This window comes from Somniosus microcephalus, chromosome 7, assembly GCF_052327205.1.
Source record: "Somniosus microcephalus isolate GS21.2 chromosome 7, FLI_Smic_1.0, whole genome shotgun sequence".
In the NCBI taxonomy this organism is placed as follows: Eukaryota; Metazoa; Chordata; class Chondrichthyes; order Squaliformes; family Somniosidae; genus Somniosus; species Somniosus microcephalus.
Window position 1 is genome coordinate 180663229 of NC_140993.1, and position 10237 is coordinate 180673465.

Here is a 10237-nt window from a genome sequence, read left to right on the forward strand (position 1 = left end):
TCTCTCACACTCCCAATATCTCTCTCTCTCACTCCCAATCTCTCTCTCTCACACTCCCAATCTCTCTCTCTCACACTCCCAGTCTCTCTCTCTCTCACACTCCCAATCTCTGTCTCTCACACTCCCAATCTCTCTCTGTCTCTCACACTCCAAATCTCTCTCTCTCTCTCGCACACTCCCAATCTCTCTCTCTCTCTCTCACACTCCCAGTTTCTCTCTCTCACACTCCCAGTCTCTCTCTCTCTCACACTCCCAATCTCTCTCTCTCACACTCCCAGTCTCTCTCTCTCTCACACTCCCAATCTCTCTCTCTCTCTCGCACACTCCCAATCTCTCTCTCTCTCACACACTCCCAATCTCTCTCTCTCTCACTCCCAATCTCTCTCTCTCACACTCCCAATCTCTCTCTGTCTCTCACACTCCCAATCTCTCTCTCTCTCTCGCACACTCCCAATCTCTCTCTCTCTCTCACACTCCCAATCTCTCTCTCTCACACTCCCAATCTCTCTCTGTCTCTCACACTCCCAATCTCTCTCTCTCTCTCGCACACTCCCAATCTCTCTCTCTCTCTCACACTCCCAATCTCTCTCTCTCTCACACTCCCAATCTCTCTCTCTCACACTCCCAGTCTCTATCTCTCTCAGACTCCCAATCTCTCTCCCTCTCACTCCCAGTCTCTCTCTCTCTCACTCCCAATCTCTCTCTCTCTCACTCCCAGGCTCTCTCCCACACTCCCAGTCTCTCTCTCACACTCCCAATCTCTCTCTCTCACACTCCCAATCTCTCTCTGTCTCTCACACTCCCAAACTCGCTCTCTCTCACACTTCCAGTCTCTCTCTCTCTCACTCGCAGATTCTCTCTCTCACACTCCCAGTCTCTCTCTCTCTCACACTCCCAATCTCTCTCTCTCTCACTCCCAGTCTCTCTCTCTCTCACTCCCAGTCTCTCTCGCTCTCACACTCCCAATCTCTCTCTCTCACACTCCCAATCTCTCTCTCTCTATCACTCCCAATCTCTCTCTCTCACACTCCCAATCTCTCTCTCTCTCTCACACTCCCAATCTCTCCCTCTGACACTCCCAATCTCTCTCTCTGACACTCCCAATCTCTCTCTCTCTCACACTCCCAATCTCTCTCTCTCTCACACTCCCAATCTCTCTCTCTCACACACTCCCAGTCTCTCTCTCTCTCACACACCCAATCACACTCTCTCACGCGCCCAATCTCTCTCTCTCTCACACTCCCAATCTCTCTCTCTCTCACTCCCAATCTCTCTGTCTCTCACAATCCCAGTCTCTCTCTCTCACACACTCCCAGTCTCTCTCTCTCACACTCCAATCTCTCTCTCTCACTCCCAATCTCTCTGACACTCCCAGTCTCTCTCTCTCACACTCCCAATCTCTCTCTCTCTCACTCCCAATCTCTCTCACACTCCCAGTCTCTCTCTCTCACACTCCCAATCTCTCTCTCTCACACTCCCAGTCTCTCTCTCTCACACTCCCAATCTCTCTCTCTCACACTCCCAGTCTCTCTCTGTCTCTCACACTCCCAATCTCACTCTCTCTCTCGCACACTCCCAATCTCCCTCTCTCTCTCACACTCCCAATCTCTCGCTCTCTCACTCCCAGGCTCTCTCTCTCACACTCCCAGTCTCTCTCTCTCTCACACTCCGAGTCTCTCTCTCTCTCACATGCCCAATCTCTCTCTCTCACACTCCCAATCTCTCTCTGTCTCTCACATTCCCAATCTCTCTCTGTCTCTCTCTCACACTCCCAATCTCGCTCTCTCTCACACTCCCAATCTCTCTCTCTCTCACTCGCAGATTCTCTCCCTCACACTCCCAGTCTCTCTCACTCTCACTCACAGTCTCTCTCTCTCACACTCCCAATCTCTCTCTCTGACACTCCCAATCTCTCCCTCTCTCTCACTCCCAATCTCTCTCTCTCACACTCCCAATCTCTCCCTCTGACACTCCCAAACTCTCTCTCTCTCTCACTCCAATTCTCTCTCTCTCACACTCCCAATCTCTCTCTCTCTCACACTCCCAATCTCTCTCTCTCACACACTCCCAATCTCTCTCTCTCACACACTCCCAGTCTCTCTCTCTCTCACACACCCAATCTCTCTCTCTCTCTCTCACACCCCCAATCTCTCTCTCACACACTCCCAATCTCTCTCTCTCACACTCCCAATCTCTCACTCTCACACACTCCCAATCTCTCTCACTCTCTCACTCACAATCTCTCTCTCTCTCTCTCTCACACTCCCAATCTTTCTGTCTCTCACAATCCCAGTCTCTCTCTCTCACACACTCCCAGTCTCTCTCTCTCACACTCCCAATCTCTCTCTCTCACACTCCCAGTCTCTCTCTCTCTCACACTCCCAATCTCTCTCTCTCTCTCGCACACTCCCAATCTCTCTCTCTCTCACACACTCCCAATCTCTCTCTCTCTCACTCCCAATCTCTCTCTCTCACACTCCCAATCTCTCTCTGTCTCTCACACTCCCAATCTCTCTCTCTCTCTCGCACACTCCCAATCTCTCTCTCTCACACTCCCAATCTCTCTCTCTCACACTCCCAATCTCTCTCTGTCTCTCACACTCCCAATCTCTCTCTCTCTCTCGCACACTCCCAATCTCTCTCTCTCTCTCACACTCCCAATCTCTCTCTCTCTCACTCCCAGTTTCTCTCTCTCACACTCCCAGTTTCTCTCTCTCTCAGACTCCCAATCTCTCTCTCTCTCACTCCCAGTCTCTCTCTCTCTCACTCCCAATCTCTCTCTCTCTCACACACCCAGTCTCTCTCTCTCACACTCCCAATCTCTCTTTCTCTCTCTCACACTCCCAATATCGCTCTCTCTCACACTCCCAGTCTCTCTCTCTCTCACTCGCAGATTCTCTCTCTCACACTCCCAGTCTCTCTCTCTCTCACACTCCCAATCTCTCTCTCTCTCACTCCCAGTCTCTCTCTCTCTCACTCCCAGTCTCTCTCGCTCTCACACTCCCAATCTCTCTCTCTCTCACACTCCCAATCTCTCTCTCTCTCTCACTCCCAATCTCTCTCTCTCTCTCACTCCCAATCTCTCTCTCTGACACTCCCAATCTCTCTCTCTCTCTCACACTCCCAATCTCTCCCTCTGACACTCCCAATCTCTCTCTCTCTCTCACTCCAAGTCTCTCTCTCTGACACTCCCAATCTCTCTCTCTGACACTCCCAATCTCTCCCTCTCTCACACTCCCAATCTCTCTCTCTCTCACACACTCCCAATCTCTCTCTCTCTCACACACCCAATCTCACTCTCTCACGCGCCCAATCTCTCTCTCTCTCACACTCCCAATCTCTCTCTCTCTCACTCCCAATCTCTCTGTCTCTCACAATCCCAGTCTCTCTCTCTCACACACTCCCAATCTCTCTCTCTCACACTCCCAATCTCTCACTCTCACACACTCCCAATCTCTCTCACTCTCTCACTCACAATCTCTCTCTCTCTCTCTCTCACACTCCCAATCTTTCTGTCTCTCACAATCCCAGTCTCTCTCTCTCACACACTCCCAGTCTCTCTCTCTCACACTCCCAATCTCTCTCTCTCACTCCCAATCTCTCTGACACTCCCAGTCTCTCTCTCTCTCACACTCCCAATCTCTCTCTCTCTCTCACTCCCAATCTCTCTCACACTCCCAGTCTCTCTCTCTCACACTCCCAATCTCTCTCTCTCACACTCCCAGTCTCTCTCTCTCTCACACTCCCAATCTCTCTCTCTCTCACACTCCCAATCTCTCTCTCTCTCACACTCCCAATCTCTCTCTCTCTCACACTACCAGTCTCTCTCTCTCTCACACTCCCAATCTCTCTCAGTTCAGTTCAGTTCAGTTGAAATGCTTTATTGGCATGAAAGTTTACAGAGAACCATATTGCCAAAGCTTACATATCAAAAAGGTACAGTTTTCCAACATTCTGTAGGTGTCAATCGATTTGACATTTGTTGGGTATATACAATATTACTTTTAAACAATATTAATTTTAAACAGTCTTTCTACTTCATTTGGTACGTTCAATATTAATTTTAAACAGTCTTACTTTTAAACAGTCCTCAGGTTGTGACATGTTGTTACATATTTAGCCCTCTCTCTCACACTCCCAATCTCTCTCTCACTCCCAATCTCGCTCTCTCTCACACTCCCAATCTCTCTCTCTCACACTCACAATCTCTTTCTCTCACTCCCAGTCTCTCTCTCTCTCACACTCCCAATCTCTCTCTCTCACACTCCCAATATCTCTCTCTCTCACACTCCCAATTTCTCTCTCTCACACTCCCAATCTCTCTCTCTCACACTCCCAGTCTCTCTCTCTCTCACACTCCCAATCTCTCTCTCTCTCTCGCACACTCCCAATCTCTCTCTCTCTCACACTCCCAATCTCTCGCTCTCTCACTCCCAGGCTCTCTCTCTCACACTCACAGTCTCTCTCTCTCTCACACTCCGAGTCTCTCTCTCTCTCATACGCCCAATCTCTCTCTCTCACACTCTCAATCTCTCTCTGTCTCTCACATTCCCAATCTCTCTCTGTCTCTCTCTCACACTCCCAATCTCGCTCTCTCTCACACTCCCAATCTCTCTCTCACACTCCCAGTCTCTCTCTCTCTCTCACTCCCAATCCTTCTCTCTCTCACACTCCCAGTCTCTCTCACTCTCACTCACAGTCTCTCTCGCTCTCACACTCCCAATCTCTCTCTCTCTCACACTCCCAATCTCTCTCTCTCTCACTCCCAGTCTCTCTCTCTCACACTCCCAATCTCTCTCTCTCTCACACTCCCAATCTCTCTCTCACACTCCCAGTCTCTCTCTCTCTCTCACTCCCAATCTCTCTCTCTCTCACTCCCAGTCTCTCTCTCGAGCACTCCCAATCTCTCTCTCTGACACTCCCAATCTCTCTCTCTCTCTCACTCCCAATCTCTCTCACTCCCAATCTCTCTCAATGACACTCCCAATCTCTCTCTCTCTCACACTCCCAATCTCTCTCTCTCTCGCACTCCCAATCTCTCTCTCTCTCGCACTCCCAATCTCTCTCTCTCGCACTCCCAATCTCTCTCTCTCTCACACTCCCAATCTCTCTCGCTCACACTTCCAATATCTCACTCTCTCACACTCCCAATCTCTCTCTCTCTTACAAACCCAATCTCTCTCTCTATCACACTCCCAATCTCTCTCTCTCTCGCAATCCCAGTCTCTCTCTCTCGCACTCCCAATCTCTCTCTCACACTCCCAATCTCTCTCTCTCTCACACTCCCAATCTCTCTCTCTCTCACACTCCCAATCTCTCTCTCTCTCACACTCCCAATCTCTCTCTCTCTCACACTCCCAATCTCTCTCTCTCTCACACTCCCAATCTCTTTCTCTCACTCCCAGTCTCTCTCTCTCTCACACTCCCAATCTCTCTCTCACACACCCAATCTCTCTCTTTCTCACACTCCCAATCTCTCTCTCTCACATTCCCAATCTCTCACTCTCTCACACTCCCAATCTCTCTCTCTCTCACACTCCCAATCTCTCTCTCTCACAAGCTCCCAATCTCTCTCTCTCACACACTCCCAATCTCTCTCTCTCTCTCTCACACACCCCCAAACTCTCTCTCACACACTCCCAATCTCTCTCTCTCTCCTACTCCCAATCTCTCTCTCTCTCATACTCCCAATCTCTCTCTCTCTCACACTACCAGTCTCTCTCTCTCTCACACTCCCAATCTCTCTCTCACACTCCCAATCTCTCTCTCTCTCACACTCCCAATCTCTCTCTCTCACACTCCCAATCTCTTTCTCTCACTCCCAGTCTCTCTCTCTCTCACACTCCCAATCTCTCTCTCTCACACTCCCAATATCTCTCTCTCTCACACTCCCAATCTCTCTCTCTCACACTCCCAATCTCTGTCTCTCTCACTCCCAATCTCTCTCTCTCACACTCCCAATCTCTCTCTGTCTCTCACACTCCAAATCTCTCTCTCTCTCTCGCACACTCCCAATCTCTCTCTCTCTCTCACACTCCCAGTTTCTCTCTCTCACACTCCCAGTCTCTCTCTCTCTCACACTCCCAATCACTCTCTCTCACACTCCCAGTCTCTCTCTCTCTCACACTCCCAATCTCTCTCTCTCTCTCGCACACTCCCAATCTCTCTCTCTCTCACACACTCCCAATCTCTCTCTCTCTCACTCCCAATCTCTCTCTCTCACACTCCCAATCTCTCTCTGTCTCTCACACTCCCAATCTCTCTCTCTCTCTCGCACACTCCCAATCTCTCTCTCTCTCTCACACTCCCAATCTCTCTCTCTCACACTCCCAATCTCTCTCTGTCTCTCACACTCCCAATCTCTCTCTCTCTCTCGCACTCCCAATCTCTCTCTCTCTCTCACACTCCCAATCTCTCTCTCTCTCACACTCCCAATCTCTCTCTCTCACACTCCCAGTCTCTATATCTCTCAGACTCCCAATCTCTCTCTCTCTCAGACTCCCAATCTCTCTCCCTCTCACTCCCAGTCTCTCTCTCTCTCACTACCAATCTCTCTCTCTCTCACTCCCAGGCTCTCTCCCACACTCCCAATCTCTCTCTCTCACACTCCCAATCTCTCTCTGTCTCTCACACTCCCAATCTCGCTCTCTCTCACACTTCCAGTCTCTCTCTCTCTCACACTCCCAATCTCTCTCTCTCTCACACTCCCAATCTCTCTCTCTCTCACTCCCAGTCTCTCTCTCACTCCCAGTCTCTCTCGCTCTCACACTCCCAATCTCTCTCTCTCACACTGCCAATCTCTCTCTCTCTATCACTCCCAATCTCTCTCTCTCACACTCCCAATCTCTCTCTCTCTCTCACACTCCCAATCTCTCCCTCTGACACTCCCAATCTCTCTCTCTGACACTCCCAATCTCTCTCTCTCTCACACTCCCAATCTCTCTCTCTCTCACACTCCCAATCTCTCTCTCTCACACACTCCCAGTCTCTCTCTCTCTCACACACCCAATCACACTCTCTCACGTGCCCAATCTCTCTCTCTCTCACACTCCCAATCTCTCTCTCTCTCACTCCCAATCTCTCTGTCTCTCACAATCCCAGTCTCTCTCTCTCACACACTCCCAGTCTCTCTCTCTCTCACACTCCCAATCTCTCTCTCTCACACTCCCAATCTCTCTCACTCTCTCACTCACAATCTCTCTCTCTCTCTCTCTCACACTCCCTATCTTTCTGTCTCTCACAATCCCAGTCAGTTCAAATGCTTTATTGGCATGAAAGTTTACAGAGCTCTCTCTCTCACACACTCCCAGTCTCTCTCTCTCACACTCCAATCTCTCTCTCTCACTCCCAATCTCTCTGACACTCCCAGTCTCTCTCTCACACTCCCAATCTCTCTCACTCCCAATCTCTCTCACACTCCCAGTCTCTCTCTCTCACACTCCCAATCTCTCTCTCTCACACTCCAGTCTCTCTCTCCACACTCCCAGTCTCTCTCTCTCACACTCCCAGTCTCTCTCTCTCTCACACTCCCAATCTCTCTCTCTCACACTCCCAATCTCTCTCTGTCTCTCACACTCCCAATCTCACTCACTCTCTCGCACACTCCCAATCTCCCTCTCTCTCTCACACTCCCAATCTCTCGCTCTCTCACTCCCAGGCTCTCTCTCTCACACTCCCAGTCTCTCTCTCTCTCACACTCCGAGTCTCTCTCTCTCTCACACGCCCAATCTCTCTCTCTCACACTCCCAATCTCTCTCTGTCTCTCACATTCCCAATCTCTCTCTGTCTCTCTCTCACACTCCAATCTCGCTCACTCTCACTCTCTCTCTCTCACACTCCCAATCTCTCTCTCTGACACTCCCAATCTCTCCCTCTGACACTCCCAAACTCTCTCTCTCTCTCACTCCAAGTCTCTCTCTCTCACACTCCCAATCTCTCTCTCTCTCACACTCCCAATCTCTCTCTCTCACACACTCCCAGTCTCTCTCTCTCTCACACACCCAATCTCTCTCTCTCTCTCTCACACCCCCAATCTCTCTCTCACACACTCCCAATCTCTCTCTCTCCTACTCCAATCTCTCTCTCTCTCACACTCCCAAACTCTCTCTCTCTCACTCGCAGATTCTCTCCTCACACTCCCAGTCTCTCTCACTCTCACTCACAGTCTCTCTCGCTCTCACACTCCCAATCTCTCTCTCTCTCACACTCCCAATCTCGCTCTCTCTCTCTCCCAATCTCTCCCTCACACTCCCAGTCTCTCTCTCTCTCTCACTCCCAATCTCTCTCTCTCACACTCCCAATCTCTCTCTCTGACACTCCCAATCTCTCCCTCTCACTCACTTCCAATCTCTCTCTCTCACACTCCCAATCTCTCCCTCTGACACTCCCAATCTCTCTCTCTCACACTCCCAATCTCTCTCTCTCTCACGCTCCCAATCTCTCTCTCTCACACACTCCCAATCACTCTCTCTCTCTCTCACACCCCCAATCTCTCTCTCTCACACACTTCCAATCTCTCTCTCTCCTACTCCCAATCTCTCTCTCTCTCATACTCCCAATCTCTTTCTCTCTCACACTACCAGTCTCTCTCTCTCTCACACTCCCAATCTCTCTCTCTCACACTCCCAATCTCTCTCTCTGACACTCCCAATCTCTCCCTCTCTCTCACTGCCAATCTCTCTCTCTCACACTCCAATCTCTCCCTCTGACACTCCCAATCTCTCTCTCTCTCTCACTCCAAATCTCTCTCTCTCACACTCCTAATCTCTCTCTCTCTCACACTCCCAATCTCTCTCTCTCACACACTCCAGTCTCTCTCTCTCACACACCCAATCTCACTCTCTCACACTCCCAATCTCTCTCTCTCTTACACTCCCAATCTCTCTCTCTCTCACACTCCCAATCTCTCTCTCTCTCACACTCCCAATCTCTCTCTCACACTCCCAGTCTCTCTCTCTCTCTCACTCCCAATCTCTCTCTCTCACACTCCCAATCTCTCTCTCTGTCACTCCCAATCTCTCCCTCTCTCTCACTCCCAATCTCTCTCTCTCACACTCCCAATCTCTCCCTCTGACACTCCCAATCTCTCTCTCTCTCACACTCCAAGTCTCTCTCTCTCACACTCCCAATCTCTCTCTCACACTCCCAATCTCTCTCTCTCTCACACTCCCAATCTCTCTCTCTCTCACACTCCCAATCTCTCTCTCTCTCACGCTCCCAATCTCTCTCTCTCACACACTCCCAATCTCTCTCTCTCCTACTCCCAATCTCTCTCTCACACTACCAGTCTCTCTCTCTCTCACACTCCCAATCTCTCTCTCTCACACTCCCAATCTCTCTCTCTCACTCCCAATCTCTCTCTCTCTCACACTCCCAATCTATCTCTCTCACACTCCCAATCTCTCTCTCTCACTCCCAGTCTCTCTCTCTCTCACACTCCCAATCTCTCTATCTCACACTCCCAATCTCTCTCTCTCTCACACTCCCAATCTCTCTCTCTCACACTCCCAATCTCTCTCTCTCACACTCCAATCTCTCTCTCTCACACTCCCAATCTCTCTCTCTCTCACTCCCAATCTCTCTCTCTCACACTCCCAATCTCTCTCTGTCTCTCACACTCCCAATCTCTCTCTCTCTCTCGCACACTCCCAATCTCTCTCTCTCTCTCACACTCCAATCTCTCTCTCGCACACTCCCAGTCTCTCTCTCTCTCACACTCCCAATCTCTCTCTCTCTCTCGCACACTCCCAATCTCTCTCTCTCTCACACACTCCCAATCTCTCTCTCTCTCATTCCCAATCTCTCTCTCTCACACTCCCAATCTCTCTCTCGCACACTCCCAGTCTCTCTCTCTCTCACACTCCCAAACTGTCTCCCTCTCTCGCACACTCCCAATCTCTCTCTCTCTCTCACACACCCAATCTCTCTCTCTCACACTCCCAATCTCTCTCTCTCACACTCCCAATCTCTCTCTGTCTCTCACACTCCCAATCTCTCTCTCTCTCTCTCCCAGTTTCTCTCTCTCACACTCCCAGTCTCTCTCTCTCTCACACTCCCAATCTCTCTCTCTCTCACTCCCAGTCTCTCTCTCTCTCAGTCCCAATCTCTCTCTCTCTCACACTCCCAGTCTCTCTCTCTCTCACACTCCCAATCTCTCTCTCTCTCACACTCCCAGTCTCTCTCTCTCTCACTCCCAGGCTCTCTCTCCACTCCCAGTCTCTCTCTCACACTCCCAGTC

At 50.5% G+C, this 10237-nt stretch overlaps 1 protein-coding gene across 1 annotated transcript in view; it reads right to left on the minus strand.

The window, feature by feature from the left end:
- The window catches only part of kcnv1 (potassium voltage-gated channel modifier subfamily V member 1), a 103900-nt gene that overhangs the window by 91347 nt on the left and 2316 nt on the right, over positions 1 to 10237 (minus strand). The window lies entirely within an intron of this gene.